Source organism: Sinohyriopsis cumingii, unplaced genomic scaffold (genome assembly GCF_028554795.1).
Source record: "Sinohyriopsis cumingii isolate HCF-2022 unplaced genomic scaffold, ASM2855479v2 utg002479l, whole genome shotgun sequence".
In the NCBI taxonomy this organism is placed as follows: domain Eukaryota; kingdom Metazoa; phylum Mollusca; class Bivalvia; order Unionida; family Unionidae; genus Sinohyriopsis; species Sinohyriopsis cumingii.
This window is the reverse complement of record NW_028316224.1, coordinates 395,001-422,500: the sequence shown is the minus strand read 5'-3', so window position 1 is coordinate 422,500 and position 27,500 is coordinate 395,001. Positions and strand designations below refer to the sequence as shown.

Sequence of the window (27,500 nt, the reverse complement as noted above, 5' to 3'; positions counted from 1 at the left end):
TTCAGTTCTAGTGAGAACAACATTTCGACTGTAAAACATAATTTGTTGTCTTGATGCGTTTTCAAGACTCTTGGGCTGATTAGTCACACATCTCTTCAACGTTTCCGATGTACAAATGTTTGTGTGCAGTATAATATTAGTAACTAAAGTGTATACTGATTCAAAGTTCTAATCCAAAAGAAGCAAAACTGGCCTCAGATACTCATATTTGTCACTCATCCATTTTCTGACCCAGATAAGGGGAGAATTCCATGTTGAAATTGACTTAAAATGCAGATTCAGGACATTATTGTTGTTGTTATTATTATTATTATTATTCCTCTTTCTGTCCTATCATTTGGTTAAAATAAGCGACACCGGCCTGTAAGCTAACTTTAAAAATAGGGTCTTATCAGATTTGCAAAGGATCTCTTCTTGCAACTTGTAGAAGTTAACGTTGTGGAAATACAGAAAGTGGAAGCATGGAATATCTATCTAAACTTACTGTAATCAAAACAGAATTTTATAACCCAATTTATTTAGCCAATGGCCCATATTTACAGTATTCGCTACAGGATGCCAATTTTCCCACTGGCAGACTGAGGCCCTGCTGTAAAATAAATCAATCAATCAATAAATTAATATAAAAAATTCTCACAATTCATACATTCCATATTTATCAATCAATTAGTGAATAAGAAATACCACAAATAAGTACCCAAAATGAAAGACATTGATCGCATATTTTGCAACTCTGCGCTAGAGACTACACCAGGAATATATGAGAAGAAACTTGAAGGAAGTATTTCGACGTGAAAGGAGGCAGCTTGTTGTGGTAGTAAAAGTAGAGGAAACTGGATAAATTGAACCGAATTTGTTAATAAGAAATACTGGTCATCTATGATCGCATATTCCAGTAGTAAGGATCGAAACCAAGAGCAGAGAAGTGCAAAGCAACATTTGCTATATTCAGGTCCTATACTTGATTTTTTTAGGATCCGAATTATTGAAGAAAGTTAAGGAAAAAGAGAAAATGAAAGTCGAGAAATTGCTCTATTTATTATTTATATTGAATAAAGTAAATTTAGTTACAATAAAAGAAAGAAAGAAAAACTTCAACTGTTTTTAGTTATAAAAGAAAAAAAAAAAATTAGAGTCTACAGCACCCGGTATTCCCAGGCCGTCACCCATCCAAGTACTAACCGGGCCCGACGTTGCTTAACTTCGGTGATCGGACGAGAACCGGTGCTTTCAACGTGGTATGGCCGTAGACACAAGTGTGTGTAAATTTAAGACTTATATTCGCTTCTCTCTTCACCGTTTCCGATGTACAGACGTTTACGTTTATGTGCCGTGTAAAATTAGTAATTAAAGTGTACTTATTAAAACTTATATAGATAAACTGCCTTCATACATTATTCAAATTTGTAATTCAGGCATTTTCGGACTCGGACATTAGTTGCTTAACCGGAGGTTTACACCTTCAAATGGACTTAAATAACAATGCATTTAAACGAAGATTCAGTTCATTTTTGTTGTTTTTGGGCATTATTATTATTATTATTATTTATCTTGTATCAACTGACTAATTCAATAGGTAAATAATCGACATCAGCCTATGAGCTACCTTTAAAGACGGACTCGAATCTGATTTGAAACGGATATCGTCTTGCAGCTCGGAAACGTTAAAGTTGTGGAAACACAGAAAGTGCAAGGAAGTGGAAGCAGGGAACATCCATCCAAACTTACTGTAATCAAAACAGAGATTTATACACCAATTTATTTTGTCAATGGCCCATATTCGAAGTATTCGCTAAGGGATGCCAAGTTTCACACTGATAGACTGGTGCCCTGCTAAAAACAGGTAAATAAATTAAAATAATTAAAAATAATACATTCCAAATATATCTATCAATTATTGAATAAGAAATACCACAGACAAGTATCCAAAATGAAAGACATCGATTGCATACGTTGCAATTATTCGCTATAGGCTGAATCCGGAATATCAGAAGAAATTTGGAGGATCTGGACGGCATACGAGGCGGCCCATTTCGATCCTGGAGGTAGAGGAAACTGAAAAATTTGCACCAGATTTGTGAACAAGAAATATTGGCCATATATGATCGCATATCCTCACAGTGAGGATGGAACCAAAAAAAAATTTAAAAAATGCCTACAGCACCCGGTATTCCCAGGCGGTCACCCATCCAAGTACTAACCGGGCCCGACCTTGCTTAACTTCGGTGATCGGACGAGAACCGGTGTTTTCAACGTGGTATGGCCGTAGACATTTGTATGTACAAATTTAAGACTAATATAGGTTGTCTCTTCGTAGTTACAAAGATATATTACACACACACGCACACACACACACACACACACACACACACACATATATATATATATATTAGAGACAGGGGAGAGCTCTGCTTACGACAATACATCCCTTCAGTTTCAATCTGTAAAGAAGCAAGAGCTTATTTGATCGCCGATGTCACTGACATGTAGGTTGCCATATTTGTGCAGTCATTTGAATAGTAATACAATGGCGAGTTCCGTGTCAAATTTCATCAAGGTTGTCGTTTTCTTTCGTCAGTCAGCTTCATTAACGACAAATGATGTTATACTCGGAATTATTTCTGAGAAAATAAATCGTATTTCTCTCGATTTCATGCAGGTATATCTCGATGAAAGGTCGGTCAAGTTTGCATGGCAGGCTAGTAAGCACAGGGGCTCGCATCGTTGCTCACAATTGAACTGACAGTCATACATTTTATACTATATGTACGACTGATAGTTTCATTGTAAGCAATGATACGAGCCCCCTGTGGCTAGTAAGCAGCCTATGCCGATACCGCATGGTGTCGGCGATTTCCAACGTTTTGATAAGCAAAACAAATATGTCCATACACCCCAATACTAATGTCCAAATATCAAAAATCGCTATTTTGGGACTATTATGAATTCATTCAAGGACATTCTAAATTACATCATCGCCACACGTCAAGATTGTTATTACATCAGCACATTCATAATTGGACTTCATTCAGAAAACCACTGGCATTCATTTGGAACACTACCCTTTTGGACTTGTCATATAACTTTTCATGGACTATTTGTGATTTCATTTATAATGCTGAAAAGTATTTAAATTTTCACTTTGTATTCTTTATAAAAATAAATTAAGTCGGTTGGTTTAGATTGGCTAAGATAGCATTAAGGTGCTTTTGTTTATATGAGCCAATATCACATTATTCTTTTCTTGGTTTAGATGGGCTAAGTTCACATTATGGTACATTGGTTTAGATGGGCTAAGTTCACATTAAGGTGTTTGGCTAAGTTTCCATTAAGATATTTGGTTTAGATTGGCTAAGTTTGCATTAAAGTGTATTGGCTTATATTGGCAAATTTCACATAGGAATTTGATTTAGATGGCCTAAGTTCACATTATGGTGTTCTGGCAAAAGACTGCTTGGTTTTGTTAGGCAATGAGGGTAGTCTTGCTCAAGGGTACAATAGGGCAACCAGCTTGATAGAAATCTATCATGTTAACCATTGGACTGATGTACATTTTATCAGTGTAATTTAGAGTCTGTTTAAACCATTCCGAATCCCCCCATCTCTCTCTCTCTCTCTCTCACATATATATATATATATATATATATATATATATATATATATATATATATATATATATATATATATATATATATATATATATGAAAGAAATAATATTTTCAATCTTTCTGCACTGTACTGATTTTCTGGTTGAATACTAAAAGTAAGTTTAAATATATATAAGGAGTTTGCAAATTTTATAAAAGTCAGCTTGCCTAGCAAGTAGTAGGTCAATATGATACAATGTAGAATTTAAGAAAATGTCATTATATGTATTGAAACGTTTGTTTCCTTTGTATCTGTTGATATCTAAAATCCATATCCCAATAATTAAAATTATCCAAGACTATATGTAAATAATACACGTATGTATGTATGTATGTACACACACAAACGTATATATATATATATATATATATATATATATATATATATATATATATATATATATATATATATATATATATATCACAAAAGACACACACATATCTTAAAACACCCTCAGCCACCCAGGATATATATATGATCCGTTTTTACGAGATAAACTTATTAATTCAGTATGGTATAATTATCGAGTAAGATCAGTAGAGTTTTTGCCCTTGTTTGCAATCGTTATAGGATAACGCGTTAAAAATAAAATTACACAGAAGTACAATTAATGTTAATAGCTGATAAAGTTATGCGAACTTTGTTGCATACTCTCTCTCTCTCTCTCTCTCTCTCTCTCTCGTGTGTCAGTATGATAAAGCAAGAAGAAAAAGGAAGAACAGTAAAGAACATATATAAAAAGGTTTATTGAAACAGCGTCTCATCATGGTGTGGGCACCACGATGCATAGGGATAAATAAAAAAGCGAGTATTCCATTACTTTTCACTTCATTTGATATGCATCCATATGACACAGAATGCTCTCGGTGAGTACAGGGAATCAGATAAACGTCACTGTGCGGGACTAGGTATAAAACATTTATTGTAGTTTTAATTGTAAATTTTTCGGGCATTTAAGTAGAAATTAAATGATTTCAGTTCTAGTGAGAACAACATTTCGACTGTAAAACATAATTTGTTGTCTTGATGCGTTTTCAAGACTCTTGGGCTGATTAGTCACACATCTCTTCAACGTTTCCGATGTACAAATGTTTGTGTGCAGTATAATATTAGTAACTAAAGTGTATACTGATTCAAAGTTCTAATCCAAAAGAAGCAAAACTGGCCTCAGATACTCATATTTGTCACTCATCCATTTTCTGACCCAGATAAGGGGAGAATTCCATGTTGAAATTGACTTAAAATGCAGATTCAGGACATTATTGTTGTTGTTATTATTATTATTATTATTCCTCTTTCTGTCCTATCATTTGGTTAAAATAAGCGACACCGGCCTATAAGCTAACTTTAAAAATAGGGTCTTATCAGATTTGCAAAGGATCTCTTCTTGCAACTTGTAGAAGTTAACGTTGTGGAAATACAGAAAGTGGAAGCATGGAATATCTATCTAAACTTACTGTAATCAAAACAGAATTTTATAACCCAATTTATTTAGCCAATGGCCCATATTTACAGTATTCGCTACAGGATGCCAATTTTCCCACTGGCAGACTGAGGCCCTGCTGTAAAAGAAATCAATCAATCAATAAATTAATATAAAAAATTCTCACAATTCATACATTCCATATTTATCAATCAATTAGTGAATAAGAAATACCACAAATAAGTACCCAAAATGAAAGACATTGATCGCATATTTTGCAACTCTGCGCTAGAGACTACACCAGGAATATATGAGAAGAAACTTGAAGGAAGTATTTCGACGTGAAAGGAGGCAGCTTGTTGTGGTAGTAAAAGTAGAGGAAACTGGATAAATTGAACCGAATTTGTTAATAAGAAATACTGGTCATCTATGATCGCATATTCCAGTAGTAAGGATCGAAACCAAGAGCAGAGAAGTGCAAAGCAACATTTGCTATATTCAGGTCCTATACTTGATTTTTTTAGGATCCGAATTATTGAAGAAAGTTAAGGAAAAAGAGAAAATGAAAGTCGAGAAATTGCTCTATTTATTATTTATATTGAATAAAGTAAATTTAGTTACAATAAAAGAAAGAAAGAAAAACTTCAACTGTTTTTAGTTATAAAAGAAAAAAAAAAATTAGAGTCTACAGCACCCGGTATTCCCAGGCGGTCACCCATCCAAGTACTAACCGGGCCCGACGTTGCTTAACTTCGGTGATCGGACGAGAACCGGTGCTTTCAACGTGGTATGGCCGTAGACACAAGTGTGTGTAAATTTAAGACTTATATTCGCTTCTCTCTTCACCGTTTCCGATGTACAGACGTTTACGTTTATGTGCCGTGTAAAATTAGTAATTAAAGTGTACTTATTAAAACTTATATAGATAAACTGCCTTCATACATTATTCAAATTTGTAATTCAGGCATTTTCGGACTCGGACATTAGTTGCTTAACCGGAGGTTTACACCTTCAAATGGACTTAAATAACAATGCATTTAAACGAAGATTCAGTTCATTTTTGTTGTTTTTGGGCATTATTATTATTATTATTATTTATCTTGTATCAACTGACTAATTCAATAGGTAAATAATCGACATCAGCCTATGAGCTACCTTTAAAGACGGACTCGAATCTGATTTGAAACGGATATCGTCTTGCAGCTCGGAAACGTTAAAGTTGTGGAAACACAGAAAGTGCAAGGAAGTGGAAGCAGGGAACATCCATCCAAACTTACTGTAATCAAAACAGAGATTTATACACCAATTTATTTTGTCAATGGCCCATATTCGAAGTATTCGCTAAGGGATGCCAAGTTTCACACTGATAGACTGGTGCCCTGCTAAAAACAGGTAAATAAATTAAAATAATTAAAAATAATACATTCCAAATATATCTATCAATTATTGAATAAGAAATACCACAGACAAGTATCCAAAATGAAAGACATCGATTGCATACGTTGCAATTATTCGCTATAGGCTGAATCCGGAATATCAGAAGAAATTTGGAGGATCTGGACGGCATACGAGGCGGCCCATTTCGATCCTGGAGGTAGAGGAAACTGAAAAATTTGCACCAGATTTGTGAACAAGAAATATTGGCCATATATGATCGCATATCCTCACAGTGAGGATGGAACCAAAAAAAAATTTAAAAAATGCCTACAGCACCCGGTATTCCCAGGCGGTCACCCATCCAAGTACTAACCGGGCCCGACCTTGCTTAACTTCGGTGATCGGACGAGAACCGGTGTTTTCAACGTGGTATGGCCGTAGACATTTGTATGTACAAATTTAAGACTAATATAGGTTGTCTCTTCGTCGTTACAAAGATATATTACACACACACGCACACACACACACACACACACACATATATATATATATATTAGAGACAGGGGAGAGCTCTGCTTGCGACAATACATCCCTTCAGTTTCAATCTGTAAAGAAGCAAGAGCTTATTTGATCGCCGATGTCACTGACATGTAGGTTGCCATATTTGTGCAGTCATTTGAATAGTAATACAATGGCGAGTTCCGTGTCAAATTTCATCAAGGTTGTCGTTTTCTTTCGTCAGTCAGCTTCATTAACGACAAATGATGTTATACTCGGAATTATTTCTGAGAAAATAAATCGTATTTCTCTCGATTTCATGCAGGTATATCTCGATGAAAGGTCGGTCAAGTTTGCATGGCAGGCTAGTAAGCACAGGGGCTCGCATCGTTGCTCACAATTGAACTGACAGTCATACATTTTATACTATATGTACGACTGATAGTTTCATTGTAAGCAATGATACGAGCCCCCTGTGGCTAGTAAGCAGCCTATGCCGATACCGCATGGTGTCGGCGATTTCCAACGTTTTGATAAGCAAAACAAATATGTCCATACACCCCAATACTAATGTCCAAATATCAAAAATCGCTATTTTGGGACTATTATGAATTCATTCAAGGACATTCTAAATTACATCATCGCCACACGTCAAGATTGTTATTACATCAGCACATTCAAAATTGGACTTCATTCAGAAAACCACTGGCATTCATTTGGAACACTACCCTTTTGGACTTGTCATATAACTTTTCATGGACTATTTGTGATTTCATTTATAATGCTGAAAAGTATTTAAATTTTCACTTTGTATTCTTTATAAAAATAAATTAAGTCGGTTGGTTTAGATTGGCTAAGATAGCATTAAGGTGTTTTTGTTTATATGAGCCAATATCACATTATTCTTTTCTTGGTTTAGATGGGCTAAGTTCACATTATGGTACATTGGTTTAGATGGGCTAAGTTCACATTAAGGTGTTTGGCTAAGTTTCCATTAAGATATTTGGTTTAGATTGGCTAAGTTTGCATTAAAGTGTATTGGCTTATATTGGCAAATTTCACATAGGAATTTGATTTAGATGGCCTAAGTTCACATTATGGTGTTCTGGCAAAAGACTGCTTGGTTTTGTTAGGCAATGAGGGTAGTCTTGCTCAAGGGTACAATAGGGCAACCAGCTTGATAGAAATCTATCATGTTAACCATTGGACTGATGTACATTTTATCAGTGTAATTTAGAGTCTGTTTAAACCATTCCGAATCCCCCCATCTCTCTCTCTCTCTCTCACATATATATATATATATATATATATATATATATATATATATATATATATATATATATATATATATATATATGAAAGAAATAATATTTTCAATCTTTCTGCACTGTACTGATTTTCTGGCTGAATACTAAAAGTAAGTTTAAATATATATAAGGAGTTTGCAAATTTTATAAAAGTCAGCTTGCCTAGCAAGTAGTAGGTCAATATGATACAATGTAGAATTTAAGAAAATGTCATTATATGTATTGAAACGTTTGTTTCCTTTGTATCTGTTGATATCTAAAATCCATATCCCAATAATTAAAATTATCCAAGACTATATGTAAATAATACACGTATGTATGTATGTATCTACACACACAAACGTATATATATATATATACATATATATATATATATATATATATATATATATATATATATATATATATATATATATATATATATATATATATATATATATATATCACAAAAGACACACACATATCTTAAAACACCCTCAGCCACCCAGGATATATATATGATCCGTTTTTACGAGATAAACTTATTAATTCAGTATGGTATAATTATCGAGTAAGATCAGTAGAGTTTTTGCCCTTGTTTGCAATCGTTATAGGATAACGCGTTAAAAATAAAATTACACAGAAGTACAATTAATGTTAATAGCTGATAAAGTTATGCGAACTTTGTTGCATACTCTCTCTCTCTCTCTCTCTCTCTCTCTCTCTCTCTCTCGTGTGTCAGTATGATAAAGCAAGAAGAAAAAGGAAGAACAGTAAAGAACATATATAAAAAGGTTTATTGAAACAGCGTCTCATCATGGTGTGGGCACCACGATGCATAGGGATAAATAAAAAAGCGAGTATTCCATTACTTTTCACTTCATTTGATATGCATCCATATGACACAGAATGCTCTCGGTGAGTACAGGGAATCAGATAAACGTCACTGTGCGGGACTAGGTATAAAACATTTATTGTAGTTTTAATTGTAAATTTTTCGGGCATTTAAGTAGAAATTAAATGATTTCAGTTCTAGTGAGAACAACATTTCGACTGTAAAACATAATTTGTTGTCTTGATGCGTTTTCAAGACTCTTGGGCTGATTAGTCACACATCTCTTCAACGTTTCCGATGTACAAATGTTTGTGTGCAGTATAATATTAGTAACTAAAGTGTATACTGATTCAAAGTTCTAATCCAAAAGAAGCAAAACTGGCCTCAGATACTCATATTTGTCACTCATCCATTTTCTGACCCAGATAAGGGGAGAATTCCATGTTGAAATTGACTTAAAATGCAGATTCAGGACATTATTGTTGTTGTTATTATTATTATTATTATTCCTCTTTCTGTCCTATCATTTGGTTAAAATAAGCGACACCGGCCTGTAAGCTAACTTTAAAAATAGGGTCTTATCAGATTTGCAAAGGATCTCTTCTTGCAACTTGTAGAAGTTAACGTTGTGGAAATACAGAAAGTGGAAGCATGGAATATCTATCTAAACTTACTGTAATCAAAACAGAATTTTATAACCCAATTTATTTAGCCAATGGCCCATATTTACAGTATTCGCTACAGGATGCCAATTTTCCCACTGGCAGACTGAGGCCCTGCTGTAAAATAAATCAATCAATCAATAAATTAATATAAAAAATTCTCACAATTCATACATTCCATATTTATCAATCAATTAGTGAATAAGAAATACCACAAATAAGTACCCAAAATGAAAGACATTGATCGCATATTTTGCAACTCTGCGCTAGAGACTACACCAGGAATATATGAGAAGAAACTTGAAGGAAGTATTTCGACGTGAAAGGAGGCAGCTTGTTGTGGTAGTAAAAGTAGAGGAAACTGGATAAATTGAACCGAATTTGTTAATAAGAAATACTGGTCATCTATGATCGCATATTCCAGTAGTAAGGATCGAAACCAAGAGCAGAGAAGTGCAAAGCAACATTTGCTATATTCAGGTCCTATACTTGATTTTTTTAGGATCCGAATTATTGAAGAAAGTTAAGGAAAAAGAGAAAATGAAAGTCGAGAAATTGCTCTATTTATTATTTATATTGAATAAAGTAAATTTAGTTACAATAAAAGAAAGAAAGAAAAACTTCAACTGTTTTTAGTTATAAAAGAAAAAAAAAAAATTAGAGTCTACAGCACCCGGTATTCCCAGGCCGTCACCCATCCAAGTACTAACCGGGCCCGACGTTGCTTAACTTCGGTGATCGGACGAGAACCGGTGCTTTCAACGTGGTATGGCCGTAGACACAAGTGTGTGTAAATTTAAGACTTATATTCGCTTCTCTCTTCACCGTTTCCGATGTACAGACGTTTACGTTTATGTGCCGTGTAAAATTAGTAATTAAAGTGTACTTATTAAAACTTATATAGATAAACTGCCTTCATACATTATTCAAATTTGTAATTCAGGCATTTTCGGACTCGGACATTAGTTGCTTAACCGGAGGTTTACACCTTCAAATGGACTTAAATAACAATGCATTTAAACGAAGATTCAGTTCATTTTTGTTGTTTTTGGGCATTATTATTATTATTATTATTTATCTTGTATCAACTGACTAATTCAATAGGTAAATAATCGACATCAGCCTATGAGCTACCTTTAAAGACGGACTCGAATCTGATTTGAAACGGATATCGTCTTGCAGCTCGGAAACGTTAAAGTTGTGGAAACACAGAAAGTGCAAGGAAGTGGAAGCAGGGAACATCCATCCAAACTTACTGTAATCAAAACAGAGATTTATACACCAATTTATTTTGTCAATGGCCCATATTCGAAGTATTCGCTAAGGGATGCCAAGTTTCACACTGATAGACTGGTGCCCTGCTAAAAACAGGTAAATAAATTAAAATAATTAAAAATAATACATTCCAAATATATCTATCAATTATTGAATAAGAAATACCACAGACAAGTATCCAAAATGAAAGACATCGATTGCATACGTTGCAATTATTCGCTATAGGCTGAATCCGGAATATCAGAAGAAATTTGGAGGATCTGGACGGCATACGAGGCGGCCCATTTCGATCCTGGAGGTAGAGGAAACTGAAAAATTTGCACCAGATTTGTGAACAAGAAATATTGGCCATATATGATCGCATATCCTCACAGTGAGGATGGAACCAAAAAAAAATTTAAAAAATGCCTACAGCACCCGGTATTCCCAGGCGGTCACCCATCCAAGTACTAACCGGGCCCGACCTTGCTTAACTTCGGTGATCGGACGAGAACCGGTGTTTTCAACGTGGTATGGCCGTAGACATTTGTATGTACAAATTTAAGACTAATATAGGTTGTCTCTTCGTAGTTACAAAGATATATTACACACACACGCACACACACACACACACACACACACACACATATATATATATATATTAGAGACAGGGGAGAGCTCTGCTTACGACAATACATCCCTTCAGTTTCAATCTGTAAAGAAGCAAGAGCTTATTTGATCGCCGATGTCACTGACATGTAGGTTGCCATATTTGTGCAGTCATTTGAATAGTAATACAATGGCGAGTTCCGTGTCAAATTTCATCAAGGTTGTCGTTTTCTTTCGTCAGTCAGCTTCATTAACGACAAATGATGTTATACTCGGAATTATTTCTGAGAAAATAAATCGTATTTCTCTCGATTTCATGCAGGTATATCTCGATGAAAGGTCGGTCAAGTTTGCATGGCAGGCTAGTAAGCACAGGGGCTCGCATCGTTGCTCACAATTGAACTGACAGTCATACATTTTATACTATATGTACGACTGATAGTTTCATTGTAAGCAATGATACGAGCCCCCTGTGGCTAGTAAGCAGCCTATGCCGATACCGCATGGTGTCGGCGATTTCCAACGTTTTGATAAGCAAAACAAATATGTCCATACACCCCAATACTAATGTCCAAATATCAAAAATCGCTATTTTGGGACTATTATGAATTCATTCAAGGACATTCTAAATTACATCATCGCCACACGTCAAGATTGTTATTACATCAGCACATTCATAATTGGACTTCATTCAGAAAACCACTGGCATTCATTTGGAACACTACCCTTTTGGACTTGTCATATAACTTTTCATGGACTATTTGTGATTTCATTTATAATGCTGAAAAGTATTTAAATTTTCACTTTGTATTCTTTATAAAAATAAATTAAGTCGGTTGGTTTAGATTGGCTAAGATAGCATTAAGGTGCTTTTGTTTATATGAGCCAATATCACATTATTCTTTTCTTGGTTTAGATGGGCTAAGTTCACATTATGGTACATTGGTTTAGATGGGCTAAGTTCACATTAAGGTGTTTGGCTAAGTTTCCATTAAGATATTTGGTTTAGATTGGCTAAGTTTGCATTAAAGTGTATTGGCTTATATTGGCAAATTTCACATAGGAATTTGATTTAGATGGCCTAAGTTCACATTATGGTGTTCTGGCAAAAGACTGCTTGGTTTTGTTAGGCAATGAGGGTAGTCTTGCTCAAGGGTACAATAGGGCAACCAGCTTGATAGAAATCTATCATGTTAACCATTGGACTGATGTACATTTTATCAGTGTAATTTAGAGTCTGTTTAAACCATTCCGAATCCCCCCATCTCTCTCTCTCTCTCTCTCACATATATATATATATATATATATATATATATATATATATATATATATATATATATATATATATATATATATATATATATATATATGAAAGAAATAATATTTTCAATCTTTCTGCACTGTACTGATTTTCTGGTTGAATACTAAAAGTAAGTTTAAATATATATAAGGAGTTTGCAAATTTTATAAAAGTCAGCTTGCCTAGCAAGTAGTAGGTCAATATGATACAATGTAGAATTTAAGAAAATGTCATTATATGTATTGAAACGTTTGTTTCCTTTGTATCTGTTGATATCTAAAATCCATATCCCAATAATTAAAATTATCCAAGACTATATGTAAATAATACACGTATGTATGTATGTATGTACACACACAAACGTATATATATATATATATATATATATATATATATATATATATATATATATATATATATATCACAAAAGACACACACATATCTTAAAACACCCTCAGCCACCCAGGATATATATATGATCCGTTTTTACGAGATAAACTTATTAATTCAGTATGGTATAATTATCGAGTAAGATCAGTAGAGTTTTTGCCCTTGTTTGCAATCGTTATAGGATAACGCGTTAAAAATAAAATTACACAGAAGTACAATTAATGTTAATAGCTGATAAAGTTATGCGAACTTTGTTGCATACTCTCTCTCTCTCTCTCTCTCTCTCTCTCTCTCTCTCTCGTGTGTCAGTATGATAAAGCAAGAAGAAAAAGGAAGAACAGTAAAGAACATATATAAAAAGGTTTATTGAAACAGCGTCTCATCATGGTGTGGGCACCACGATGCATAGGGATAAATAAAAAAGCGAGTATTCCATTACTTTTCACTTCATTTGATATGCATCCATATGACACAGAATGCTCTCGGTGAGTACAGGGAATCAGATAAACGTCACTGTGCGGGACTAGGTATAAAACATTTATTGTAGTTTTAATTGTAAATTTTTCGGGCATTTAAGTAGAAATTAAATGATTTCAGTTCTAGTGAGAACAACATTTCGACTGTAAAACATAATTTGTTGTCTTGATGCGTTTTCAAGACTCTTGGGCTGATTAGTCACACATCTCTTCAACGTTTCCGATGTACAAATGTTTGTGTGCAGTATAATATTAGTAACTAAAGTGTATACTGATTCAAAGTTCTAATCCAAAAGAAGCAAAACTGGCCTCAGATACTCATATTTGTCACTCATCCATTTTCTGACCCAGATAAGGGGAGAATTCCATGTTGAAATTGACTTAAAATGCAGATTCAGGACATTATTGTTGTTGTTATTATTATTATTATTATTCCTCTTTCTGTCCTATCATTTGGTTAAAATAAGCGACACCGGCCTATAAGCTAACTTTAAAAATAGGGTCTTATCAGATTTGCAAAGGATCTCTTCTTGCAACTTGTAGAAGTTAACGTTGTGGAAATACAGAAAGTGGAAGCATGGAATATCTATCTAAACTTACTGTAATCAAAACAGAATTTTATAACCCAATTTATTTAGCCAATGGCCCATATTTACAGTATTCGCTACAGGATGCCAATTTTCCCACTGGCAGACTGAGGCCCTGCTGTAAAAGAAATCAATCAATCAATAAATTAATATAAAAAATTCTCACAATTCATACATTCCATATTTATCAATCAATTAGTGAATAAGAAATACCACAAATAAGTACCCAAAATGAAAGACATTGATCGCATATTTTGCAACTCTGCGCTAGAGACTACACCAGGAATATATGAGAAGAAACTTGAAGGAAGTATTTCGACGTGAAAGGAGGCAGCTTGTTGTGGTAGTAAAAGTAGAGGAAACTGGATAAATTGAACCGAATTTGTTAATAAGAAATACTGGTCATCTATGATCGCATATTCCAGTAGTAAGGATCGAAACCAAGAGCAGAGAAGTGCAAAGCAACATTTGCTATATTCAGGTCCTATACTTGATTTTTTTAGGATCCGAATTATTGAAGAAAGTTAAGGAAAAAGAGAAAATGAAAGTCGAGAAATTGCTCTATTTATTATTTATATTGAATAAAGTAAATTTAGTTACAATAAAAGAAAGAAAGAAAAACTTCAACTGTTTTTAGTTATAAAAGAAAAAAAAAAATTAGAGTCTACAGCACCCGGTATTCCCAGGCGGTCACCCATCCAAGTACTAACCGGGCCCGACGTTGCTTAACTTCGGTGATCGGACGAGAACCGGTGCTTTCAACGTGGTATGGCCGTAGACACAAGTGTGTGTAAATTTAAGACTTATATTCGCTTCTCTCTTCACCGTTTCCGATGTACAGACGTTTACGTTTATGTGCCGTGTAAAATTAGTAATTAAAGTGTACTTATTAAAACTTATATAGATAAACTGCCTTCATACATTATTCAAATTTGTAATTCAGGCATTTTCGGACTCGGACATTAGTTGCTTAACCGGAGGTTTACACCTTCAAATGGACTTAAATAACAATGCATTTAAACGAAGATTCAGTTCATTTTTGTTGTTTTTGGGCATTATTATTATTATTATTATTTATCTTGTATCAACTGACTAATTCAATAGGTAAATAATCGACATCAGCCTATGAGCTACCTTTAAAGACGGACTCGAATCTGATTTGAAACGGATATCGTCTTGCAGCTCGGAAACGTTAAAGTTGTGGAAACACAGAAAGTGCAAGGAAGTGGAAGCAGGGAACATCCATCCAAACTTACTGTAATCAAAACAGAGATTTATACACCAATTTATTTTGTCAATGGCCCATATTCGAAGTATTCGCTAAGGGATGCCAAGTTTCACACTGATAGACTGGTGCCCTGCTAAAAACAGGTAAATAAATTAAAATAATTAAAAATAATACATTCCAAATATATCTATCAATTATTGAATAAGAAATACCACAGACAAGTATCCAAAATGAAAGACATCGATTGCATACGTTGCAATTATTCGCTATAGGCTGAATCCGGAATATCAGAAGAAATTTGGAGGATCTGGACGGCATACGAGGCGGCCCATTTCGATCCTGGAGGTAGAGGAAACTGAAAAATTTGCACCAGATTTGTGAACAAGAAATATTGGCCATATATGATCGCATATCCTCACAGTGAGGATGGAACCAAAAAAAAATTTAAAAAATGCCTACAGCACCCGGTATTCCCAGGCGGTCACCCATCCAAGTACTAACCGGGCCCGACCTTGCTTAACTTCGGTGATCGGACGAGAACCGGTGTTTTCAACGTGGTATGGCCGTAGACATTTGTATGTACAAATTTAAGACTAATATAGGTTGTCTCTTCGTCGTTACAAAGATATATTACACACACACGCACACACACACACACACACACACATATATATATATATATTAGAGACAGGGGAGAGCTCTGCTTGCGACAATACATCCCTTCAGTTTCAATCTGTAAAGAAGCAAGAGCTTATTTGATCGCCGATGTCACTGACATGTAGGTTGCCATATTTGTGCAGTCATTTGAATAGTAATACAATGGCGAGTTCCGTGTCAAATTTCATCAAGGTTGTCGTTTTCTTTCGTCAGTCAGCTTCATTAACGACAAATGATGTTATACTCGGAATTATTTCTGAGAAAATAAATCGTATTTCTCTCGATTTCATGCAGGTATATCTCGATGAAAGGTCGGTCAAGTTTGCATGGCAGGCTAGTAAGCACAGGGGCTCGCATCGTTGCTCACAATTGAACTGACAGTCATACATTTTATACTATATGTACGACTGATAGTTTCATTGTAAGCAATGATACGAGCCCCCTGTGGCTAGTAAGCAGCCTATGCCGATACCGCATGGTGTCGGCGATTTCCAACGTTTTGATAAGCAAAACAAATATGTCCATACACCCCAATACTAATGTCCAAATATCAAAAATCGCTATTTTGGGACTATTATGAATTCATTCAAGGACATTCTAAATTACATCATCGCCACACGTCAAGATTGTTATTACATCAGCACATTCAAAATTGGACTTCATTCAGAAAACCACTGGCATTCATTTGGAACACTACCCTTTTGGACTTGTCATATAACTTTTCATGGACTATTTGTGATTTCATTTATAATGCTGAAAAGTATTTAAATTTTCACTTTGTATTCTTTATAAAAATAAATTAAGTCGGTTGGTTTAGATTGGCTAAGATAGCATTAAGGTGTTTTTGTTTATATGAGCCAATATCACATTATTCTTTTCTTGGTTTAGATGGGCTAAGTTCACATTATGGTACATTGGTTTAGATGGGCTAAGTTCACATTAAGGTGTTTGGCTAAGTTTCCATTAAGATATTTGGTTTAGATTGGCTAAGTTTGCATTAAAGTGTATTGGCTTATATTGGCAAATTTCACATAGGAATTTGATTTAGATGGCCTAAGTTCACATTATGGTGTTCTGGCAAAAGACTGCTTGGTTTTGTTAGGCAATGAGGGTAGTCTTGCTCAAGGGTACAATAGGGCAACCAGCTTGATAGAAATCTATCATGTTAACCATTGGACTGATGTACATTTTATCAGTGTAATTTAGAGTCTGTTTAAACCATTCCGAATCCCCCCATCTCTCTCTCTCTCTCTCTCTCACATATATATATATATATATATATATATATATATATATATATATATATATATATATATATATATATATATATATGAAAGAAATAATATTTTCAATCTTTCTGCACTGTACTGATTTTCTGGTTGAATACTAAAAGTAAGTTTAAATATATATAAGGAGTTTGCAAATTTTATAAAAGTCAGCTTGCCTAGCAAGTAGTAGGTCAATATGATACAATGTAGAATTTAAGAAAATGTCATTATATGTATTGAAACGTTTGTTTCCTTTGTATCTGTTGATATCTAAAATCCATATCCCAATAATTAAAATTATCCAAGACTATATGTAAATAATACACGTATGTATGTATGTATGTACACACACAAACGTATATATATATATATATATATATATATATATATATATATATATATATATATATATATATATATATCACAAAAGACACACACATATCTTAAAACACCCTCAGCCACCCAGGATATATATATGATCCGTTTTTACGAGATAAACTTATTAATTCAGTATGGTATAATTATCGAGTAAGATCAGTAGAGTTTTTGCCCTTGTTTGCAATCGTTATAGGATAACGCGTTAAAAATAAAATTACACAGAAGTACAATTAATGTTAATAGCTGATAAAGTTATGCGAACTTTGTTGCATACTCTCTCTCTCTCTCTCTCTCTCTCTCTCTCTCTCTCGTGTGTCAGTATGATAAAGCAAGAAGAAAAAGGAAGAACAGTAAAGAACATATATAAAAAGGTTTATTGAAACAGCGTCTCATCATGGTGTGGGCACCACGATGCATAGGGATAAATAAAAAAGCGAGTATTCCATTACTTTTCACTTCATTTGATATGCATCCATATGACACAGAATGCTCTCGGTGAGTACAGGGAATCAGATAAACGTCACTGTGCGGGACTAGGTATAAAACATTTATTGTAGTTTTAATTGTAAATTTTTCGGGCATTTAAGTAGAAATTAAATGATTTCAGTTCTAGTGAGAACAACATTTCGACTGTAAAACATAATTTGTTGTCTTGATGCGTTTTCAAGACTCTTGGGCTGATTAGTCACACATCTCTTCAACGTTTCCGATGTACAAATGTTTGTGTGCAGTATAATATTAGTAACTAAAGTGTATACTGATTCAAAGTTCTAATCCAAAAGAAGCAAAACTGGCCTCAGATACTCATATTTGTCACTCATCCATTTTCTGACCCAGATAAGGGGAGAATTCCATGTTGAAATTGACTTAAAATGCAGATTCAGGACATTATTGTTGTTGTTATTATTATTATTATTATTCCTCTTTCTGTCCTATCATTTGGTTAAAATAAGCGACACCGGCCTGTAAGCTAACTTTAAAAATAGGGTCTTATCAGATTTGCAAAGGATCTCTTCTTGCAACTTGTAGAAGTTAACGTTGTGGAAATACAGAAAGTGGAAGCATGGAATATCTATCTAAACTTACTGTAATCAAAACAGAATTTTATAACCCAATTTATTTAGCCAATGGCCCATATTTACAGTATTCGCTACAGGATGCCAATTTTCCCACTGGAAGACTGAGGCCCTGCTGTAAAAGAAATCAATCAATCAATAAATTAATATAAAAAATTCTCACAATTCATACATTCCATATTTATCAATCAATTAGTGAATAAGAAATACCACAAATAAGTACCCAAAATGAAAGACATTGATCGCATATTTTGCAACTCTGCGCTAGAGACTACACCAGGAATATATGAGAAGAAACTTGAAGGAAGTATTTCGACGTGAAAGGAGGCAGCTTGTTGTGGTAGTAAAAGTAGAGGAAACTGGATAAATTGAACCGAATTTGTTAATAAGAAATACTGGTCATCTATGATCGCATATTCCAGTAGTAAGGATCGAAACCAAGAGCAGAGAAGTGCAAAGCAACATTTGCTATATTCAGGTCCTATACTTGATTTTTTTAGGATCCGAATTATTGAAGAAAGTTAAGGAAAAAGAGAAAATGAAAGTCGAGAAATTGCTCTATTTATTATTTATATTGAATAAAGTAAATTTAGTTACAATAAAAGAAAGAAAGAAAAACTTCAACTGTTTTTAGTTATAAAAGAAAAAAAAAAAATTAGAGTCTACAGCACCCGGTATTCCCAGGCCGTCACCCATCCAAGTACTAACCGGGCCCGACGTTGCTTAACTTCGGTGATCGGACGAGAACCGGTGCTTTCAACGTGGTATGGCCGTAGACACAAGTGTGTGTAAATTTAAGACTTATATTCGCTTCTCTCTTCACCGTTTCCGATGTACAGACGTTTACGTTTATGTGCCGTGTAAAATTAGTAATTAAAGTGTACTTATTAAAACTTATATAGATAAACTGCCTTCATACATTATTCAAATTTGTAATTCAGGCATTTTCGGACTCGGACATTAGTTGTTTAACCGGAGGTTTACACCTTCAAATGGACTTAAATAACAATGCATTTAAACGAAGATTCAGTTCATTTTTGTTGTTTTTGGGCATTATTATTATTATTATTATTTATCTTGTATCAACTGACTAATTCAATAGGTAAATAATCGACATCAGCCTATGAGCTACCTTTAAAGACGGACTCGAATCTGATTTGAAACGGATATCGTCTTGCAGCTCGGAAACGTTAAAGTTGTGGAAACACAGAAAGTGCAAAGAAGTGGAAGCAGGGAACATCCATCCAAACTTACTGTAATCAAAACAGAGATTTATACACCAATTTATTTTGTCAATGGCCCATATTCGAAGTATTCGCTAAGGGATGCCAAGTTTCACACTGATAGACTGGTGCCCTGCTAAAAACAGGTAAATAAATTAAAATAATTAAAAATAATACATTCCAAATATATCTATCAATTATTGAATAAGAAATACCACAGACAAGTATCCAAAATGAAAGACATCGATTGCATACGTTGCAATTATTCGCTATAGGCTGAATCCGGAATATCAGAAGAAATTTGGAGGATCTGGACGGCATACGAGGCGGCCCATTTCGATCCTGGAGGTAGAGGAAACTGAAAAATTTGCACCAGATTTGTGAACAAGAAATATTGGCCATATATGATCGCATATCCTCACAGTGAGGATGGAACCAAAAAAAAATTTAAAAAATGCCTACAGCACCCGGTATTCCCAGGCGGTCACCCATCCAAGTACTAACCGGGCCCGACCTTGCTTAACTTCGGTGATCGGACGAGAACCGGTGTTTTCAACGTGGTATGGCCGTAGACATTTGTATGTACAAATTTAAGACTAATATAGGTTGTCTCTTCGTCGTTACAAAGATATATTACACACACACGCACACACACACACACACACACACACACACATATATATATATATATTAGAGACAGGGGAGAGCTCTGCTTACGACAATACATCCCTTCAGTTTCAATCTGTAAAGAAGCAAGAGCTTATTTGATCGCCGATGTCACTGACATGTAGGTTGCCATATTTGTGCAGTCATTTGAATAGTAATACAATGGCGAGTTCCGTGTCAAATTTCATCAAGGTTGTCGTTTTCTTTCGTCAGTCAGCTTCATTAACGACAAATGATGTTATACTCGGAATTATTTCTGAGAAAATAAATCGTATTTCTCTCGATTTCATGCAGGTATATCTCGATGAAAGGTCGGTCAAGTTTGCATGGCAGGCTAGTAAGCACAGGGGCTCGCATCGTTGCTCACAATTGAACTGACAGTCATACATTTTATACTATATGTACGACTGATAGTTTCATTGTAAGCAATGATACGAGCCCCCTGTGGCTAGTAAGCAGCCTATGCCGATACCGCATGGTGTCGGCGATTTCCAACGTTTTGATAAGCAAAACAAATATGTCCATACACCCCAATACTAATGTCCAAATATCAAAAATCGCTATTTTGGGACTATTATGAATTCATTCAAGGACATTCTAAATTACATCATCGCCACACGTCAAGATTGTTATTACATCAGCACATTCAAAATTGGACTTCATTCAGAAAACCACTGGCATTCATTTGGAACACTACCCTTTTGGACTTGTCATATAACTTTTCATGGACTATTTGTGATTTCATTTATAATGCTGAAAAGTATTTAAATTTTCACTTTGTATTCTTTATAAAAATAAATTAAGTCGGTTGGTTTAGATTGGCTAAGATAGCATTAAGGTGTTTTTGTTTATATGAGCCAATATCACATTATTCTTTTCTTGGTTTAGATGGGCTAAGTTCACATTATGGTACATTGGTTTAGATGGGCTAAGTTCACATTAAGGTGTTTGGCTAAGTTTCCATTAAGATATTTGGTTTAGATTGGCTAAGTTTGCATTAAAGTGTATTGGCTTATATTGGCAAATTTCACATAGGAATTTGATTTAGATGGCCTAAGTTCACATTATGGTGTTCTGGCAAAAGACTGCTTGGTTTTGTTAGGCAATGAGGGTAGTCTTGCTCAAGGGTACAATAGGGCAACCAGCTTGATAGAAATCTATCATGTTAACCATTGGACTGATGTACATTTTATCAGTGTAATTTAGAGTCTGTTTAAACCATTCCGAATCCCCCCATCTCTCTCTCTCTCTCTCTCTCACATATATATATATATATATATATATATATATATATATATATATATATATATATATATATATATATATATATATATATATATGAAAGAAATAATATTTTCAATCTTTCTGCACTGTACTGATTTTCTGGTTGAATACTAAAAGTAAGTTTAAATATATATAAGGAGTTTGCAAATTTTATAAAAGTCAGCTTGCCTAGCAAGTAGTAGGTCAATATGATACAATGTAGAATTTAAGAAAATGTCATTATATGTATTGAAACGTTTGTTTCCTTTGTATCTGTTGATATCTAAAATCCATATCCCAATAATTAAAATTATCCAAGACTATATGTAAATAATACACGTATGTATGTATGTATGTACACACACAAACGTATATATATATATATATATATATATATATATATATATATATATATATATATATATATATATATATATATATATATATATATATATATATCACAAAAGACACACACATATCTTAAAACACCCTCAGCCACCCAGGATATATATATGATCCGTTTTTACGAGATAAACTTATTAATTCAGTATGGTATAATTATCGAGTAAGATCAGTAGAGTTTTTGCCCTTGTTTGCAATCGTTATAGGATAACGCGTTAAAAATAAAATTACACAGAAGTACAATTAATGTTAATAGCTGATAAAGTTATGCGAACTTTGTTGCATACTCTCTCTCTCTCTCTCTCTCTCTCTCTCTCTCTCTCGTGTGTCAGTATGATAAAGCAAGAAGAAAAAGGAAGAACAGTAAAGAACATATATAAAAAGGTTTATTGAAACAGCGTCTCATCATGGTGTGGGCACCACGATGCATAGGGATAAATAAAAAAGCGAGTATTCCATTACTTTTCACTTCATTTGATATGCATCCATATGACACAGAATGCTCTCGGTGAGTACAGGGAATCAGATAAACGTCACTGTGCGGGACTAGGTATAAAACATTTATTGTAGTTTTAATTGTAAATTTTTCGGGCATTTAAGTAGAAATTAAATGATTTCAGTTCTAGTGAGAACAACATTTCGACTGTAAAACATAATTTGTTGTCTTGATGCGTTTTCAAGACTCTTGGGCTGATTAGTCACACATCTCTTCAACGTTTCCGATGTACAAATGTTTGTGTGCAGTATAATATTAGTAACTAAAGTGTATACTGATTCAAAGTTCTAATCCAAAAGAAGCAAAACTGGCCTCAGATACTCATATTTGTCACTCATCCATTTTCTGACCCAGATAAGGGGAGAATTCCATGTTGAAATTGACTTAAAATGCAGATTCAGGACATTATTGTTGTTGTTATTATTATTATTATTATTCCTCTTTCTGTCCTATCATTTGGTTAAAATAAGCGACACCGGCCTATAAGCTAACTTTAAAAATAGGGTCTTATCAGATTTGCAAAGGATCTCTTCTTGCAACTTGTAGAAGTTAACGTTGTGGAAATACAGAAAGTGGAAGCATGGAATATCTATCTAAACTTACTGTAATCAAAACAGAATTTTATAACCCAATTTATTTAGCCAATGGCCCATATTTACAGTATTCGCTACAGGATGCCAATTTTCCCACTGGCAGACTGAGGCCCTGCTGTAAAAGAAATCAATCAATCAATAAATTAATATAAAAAATTCTCACAATTCATACATTCCATATTTATCAATCAATTAGTGAATAAGAAATACCACAAATAAGTACCCAAAATGAAAGACATTGATCGCATATTTTGCAACTTTGCGCTAGAGACTACACCAGGAATATATGAGAAGAAACTTGAAGGAAGTATTTCGACGTGAAAGGAGGCAGCTTGTTGTGGTAGTAAAAGTAGAGGAAACTGGATAAATTGAACCGAATTTGTTAATAAGAAATACTGGTCATCTATGATCGCATATTCCAGTAGTAAGGATCGAAACCAAGAGCAGAGAAGTGCAAAGCAACATTTGCTATATTCAGGTCCTATACTTGATTTTTTTAGGATCCGAATTATTGAAGAAAGTTAAGAAAAAAGAGAAAATGAAAGTCGAGAAATTGCTCTATTTATTATTTATATTGAATAAAGTAAATTTAGTTACAATAAAAGAAAGAAAGAAAAACTTCAACTGTTTTTAGTTATAAAAGAAAAAAAAAATTAGAGTCTACAGCACCCGGTATTCCCAGGCGGTCACCCATCCAAGTACTAACCGGGCCCGACGTTGCTTAACTTCGGTGATCGGACGAGAACCGGTGCTTTCAACGTGGTATGGCCGTAGACACAAGTGTGTGTAAATTTAAGACTTATATTCGCTTCTCTCTTCACCGTTTCCGATGTACAGACGTTTACGTTTATGTGCCGTGTAAAATTAGTAATTAAAGTGTACTTATTAAAACTTATATAGATAAACTGCCTTCATACATTATTCAAATTTGTAATTCAGGCATTTTCGGACTCGGACATTAGTTGCTTAACCGGAGGTTTACACCTTCAAATGGACTTAAATAACAATGCATTTAAACGAAGATTCAGTTCATTTTTGTTGTTTTTGGGCATTATTATTATTATTATTATTTATCTTGTATCAACTGACTAATTCAATAGGTAAATAATCGACATCAGCCTATGAGCTACCTTTAAAGACGGACTCGAATCTGATTTGAAACGGATATCGTCTTGCAGCTCGGAAACGTTAAAGTTGTGGAAACACAGAAAGTGCAAGGAAGTGGAAGCAGGGAACATCCATCCAAACTTACTGTAATCAAAACAGAGATTTATACACCAATTTATTTTGTCAATGGCCCATATTCGAAGTATTCGCTAAGGGATGCCAAGTTTCACACTGATAGACTGGTGCCCTGCTAAAAACAGGTAAATAAATTAAAATAATTAAAAATAATACATTCCAAATATATCTATCAATTATTGAATAAGAAATACCACAGACAAGTATCCAAAATGAAAGACATCGATTGCATACGTTGCAATTATTCGCTATAGGCTGAATCCGGAATATCAGAAGAAATTTGGAGGATCTGGACGGCATACGAGGCGGCCCATTTCGATCCTGGAGGTAGAGGAAACTGAAAAATTTGCACCAGATTTGTGAACAAGAAATATTGGCCATATATGATCGCATATCCTCACAGTGAGGATGGAACCAAAAAAAAATTTAAAAAATGCCTACAGCACCCGGTATTCCCAGGCGGTCACCCATCCAAGTACTAACCGGGCCCGACCTTGCTTAACTTCGGTGATCGGACGAGAACCGGTGTTTTCAACGTGGTATGGCCGTAGACATTTGTATGTACAAATTTAAGACTAATATAGGTTGTCTCTTCGTCGTTACAAAGATATATTACACACACACGCACACACACACACACACACACACACATATATATATATATTAGAGACAGGGGAGAGCTCTGCTTACGACAATACATCCCTTCAGTTTCAATCTGTAAAGAAGCAAGAGCTTATTTGATCGCCGATGTCACTGACATGTAGGTTGCCATATTTGTGCAGTCATTTGAATAGTAATACAATGGCGAGTTCCGTGTCAAATTTCATCAAGGTTGTCGTTTTCTTTCGTCAGTCAGCTTCATTAACGACAAATGATGTTATACTCGGAATTATTTCTGAGAAAATAAATCGTATTTCTCTCGATTTCATGCAGGTATATCTCGATGAAAGGTCGGTCAAGTTTGCATGGCAGGCTAGTAAGCACAGGGGCTCGCATCGTTGCTCACAATTGAACTGACAGTCATACATTTTATACTATATGTACGACTGATAGTTTCATTGTAAGCAATGATACGAGCCCCCTGTGGCTAGTAAGCAGCCTATGCCGATACCGCATGGTGTCGGCGATTTCCAACGTTTTGATAAGCAAAACAAATATGTCCATACACCCCAATACTAATGTCCAAATATCAAAAATCGCTATTTTGGGACTATTATGAATTCATTCAAGGACATTCTAAATTACATCATCGCCACACGTCAAGATTGTTATTACATCAGCACATTCAAAATTGGACTTCATTCAGAAAACCACTGGCATTCATTTGGAACACTACCCTTTTGGACTTGTCATATAACTTTTCATGGACTATTTGTGATTTCATTTATAATGCTGAAAAGTATTTAAATTTTCACTTTGTATTCTTTATAAAAATAAATTAAGTCGGTTGGTTTAGATTGGCTAAGATAGCATTAAGGTGTTTTTGTTTATATGAGCCAATATCACATTATTCTTTTCTTGGTTTAGATGGGCTAAGTTCACATTATGGTACATTGGTTTAGATGGGCTAAGTTCACATTAAGGTGTTTGGCTAAGTTTCCATTAAGATATTTGGTTTAGATTGGCTAAGTTTGCATTAAAGTGTATTGGCTTATATTGGCAAATTTCACATAGGAATTTGATTTAGATGGCCTAAGTTCACATTATGGTGTTCTGGCAAAAGACTGCTTGGTTTTGTTAGGCAATGAGGGTAGTCTTGCTCAAGGGTACAATAGGGCAACCAGCTTGATAGAAATCTATCATGTTAACCATTGGACTGATGTACATTTTATCAGTGTAATTTAGAGTCTGTTTAAACCATTCCGAATCCCCCCATCTCTCTCTCTCTCTCTCTCACATATATATATATATATATATATATATATATATATATATATATATATATATATATATATATATATATATATATATATATAAAAGAAATAATATTTTCAATCTTTCTGCACTGTACTGATTTTCTGGTTGAATACTAAAAGTAAGTTTAAATATATATAAGGAGTTTGCAAATTTTATAAAAGTCAGCTTGCCTAGCAAGTAGTAGGTCAATATGATACAATGTAGAATTTAAGAAAATGTCATTATATGTATTGAAACGTTTGTTTCCTTTGTATCTGTTGATATCTAAAATCCATATCCCAATAATTAAAATTATCCAAGACTATATGTAAATAATACACGTATGTATGTATGTATGTACACACACAAACGTATATATATATATATATATATATATATATATATATATATATATATATATATATATATCACAAAAGACACACACATATCTTAAAACACCCTCAGCCACCCAGGATATATATATGATCCGTTTTTACGAGATAAACTTATTAATTCAGTATGGTATAATTATCGAGTAAGATCAGTAGAGTTTTTGCCCTTGTTTGCAATCGTTATAGGATAACGCGTTAAAAATAAAATTACACAGAAGTACAATTAATGTTAATAGCTGATAAAGTTATGCGAACTTTGTTGCATACTCTCTCTCTCTCTCTCTCTCTCTCTCTCTCTCTCTCGTGTGTCAGTATGATAAAGCAAGAAGAAAAAGGAAGAACAGTAAAGAACATATATAAAAAGGTTTATTGAAA

The 27,500-nt window shown here is 34.1% G+C and overlaps 12 non-coding genes across 12 annotated transcripts; all 12 read right to left on the bottom strand.

Moving 5' to 3' along the window:
- Window positions 1–1,133: 1,133 nt before the first annotated feature.
- LOC149770468 (5S ribosomal RNA) lies at window positions 1,134–1,252 on the bottom strand. The gene has a single exon (XR_016418876.1). It is a non-coding gene; the product is annotated as a 5S ribosomal RNA (ribosomal RNA).
- Window positions 1,253–2,152: 900 nt separating this feature from the next.
- LOC149770467 (5S ribosomal RNA) lies at window positions 2,153–2,271 on the bottom strand. Its single transcript, XR_016418849.1, has one exon. It is a non-coding gene; the product is annotated as a 5S ribosomal RNA (ribosomal RNA).
- A 3,482-nt stretch (window positions 2,272–5,753) lies between these two features.
- On the bottom strand, window positions 5,754–5,872 carry LOC149770466 (5S ribosomal RNA). The gene has a single exon (XR_016418536.1). It is a non-coding gene; the product is annotated as a 5S ribosomal RNA (ribosomal RNA).
- A 900-nt stretch (window positions 5,873–6,772) lies between these two features.
- On the bottom strand, window positions 6,773–6,891 carry LOC149770465 (5S ribosomal RNA). The gene has a single exon (XR_016418848.1). It is a non-coding gene; the product is annotated as a 5S ribosomal RNA (ribosomal RNA).
- Window positions 6,892–10,390: 3,499 nt separating this feature from the next.
- On the bottom strand, window positions 10,391–10,509 carry LOC149770464 (5S ribosomal RNA). The gene has a single exon (XR_016418875.1). It is a non-coding gene; the product is annotated as a 5S ribosomal RNA (ribosomal RNA).
- A 900-nt stretch (window positions 10,510–11,409) lies between these two features.
- LOC149770463 (5S ribosomal RNA) lies at window positions 11,410–11,528 on the bottom strand. Its single transcript, XR_016418847.1, has one exon. It is a non-coding gene; the product is annotated as a 5S ribosomal RNA (ribosomal RNA).
- Window positions 11,529–15,006: 3,478 nt separating this feature from the next.
- Window positions 15,007–15,125, bottom strand: LOC149770462 (5S ribosomal RNA). The gene has a single exon (XR_016418534.1). It is a non-coding gene; the product is annotated as a 5S ribosomal RNA (ribosomal RNA).
- A 900-nt stretch (window positions 15,126–16,025) lies between these two features.
- On the bottom strand, window positions 16,026–16,144 carry LOC149770461 (5S ribosomal RNA). Its single transcript, XR_016418846.1, has one exon. It is a non-coding gene; the product is annotated as a 5S ribosomal RNA (ribosomal RNA).
- A 3,467-nt stretch (window positions 16,145–19,611) lies between these two features.
- LOC149770460 (5S ribosomal RNA) lies at window positions 19,612–19,730 on the bottom strand. Its single transcript, XR_016418874.1, has one exon. It is a non-coding gene; the product is annotated as a 5S ribosomal RNA (ribosomal RNA).
- A 900-nt stretch (window positions 19,731–20,630) lies between these two features.
- Window positions 20,631–20,749, bottom strand: LOC149770459 (5S ribosomal RNA). The gene has a single exon (XR_016418845.1). It is a non-coding gene; the product is annotated as a 5S ribosomal RNA (ribosomal RNA).
- Window positions 20,750–24,252: 3,503 nt separating this feature from the next.
- LOC149770458 (5S ribosomal RNA) lies at window positions 24,253–24,371 on the bottom strand. Its single transcript, XR_016418533.1, has one exon. It is a non-coding gene; the product is annotated as a 5S ribosomal RNA (ribosomal RNA).
- A 900-nt stretch (window positions 24,372–25,271) lies between these two features.
- Window positions 25,272–25,390, bottom strand: LOC149770457 (5S ribosomal RNA). Its single transcript, XR_016418844.1, has one exon. It is a non-coding gene; the product is annotated as a 5S ribosomal RNA (ribosomal RNA).
- Window positions 25,391–27,500: the final 2,110 nt, after the last annotated feature.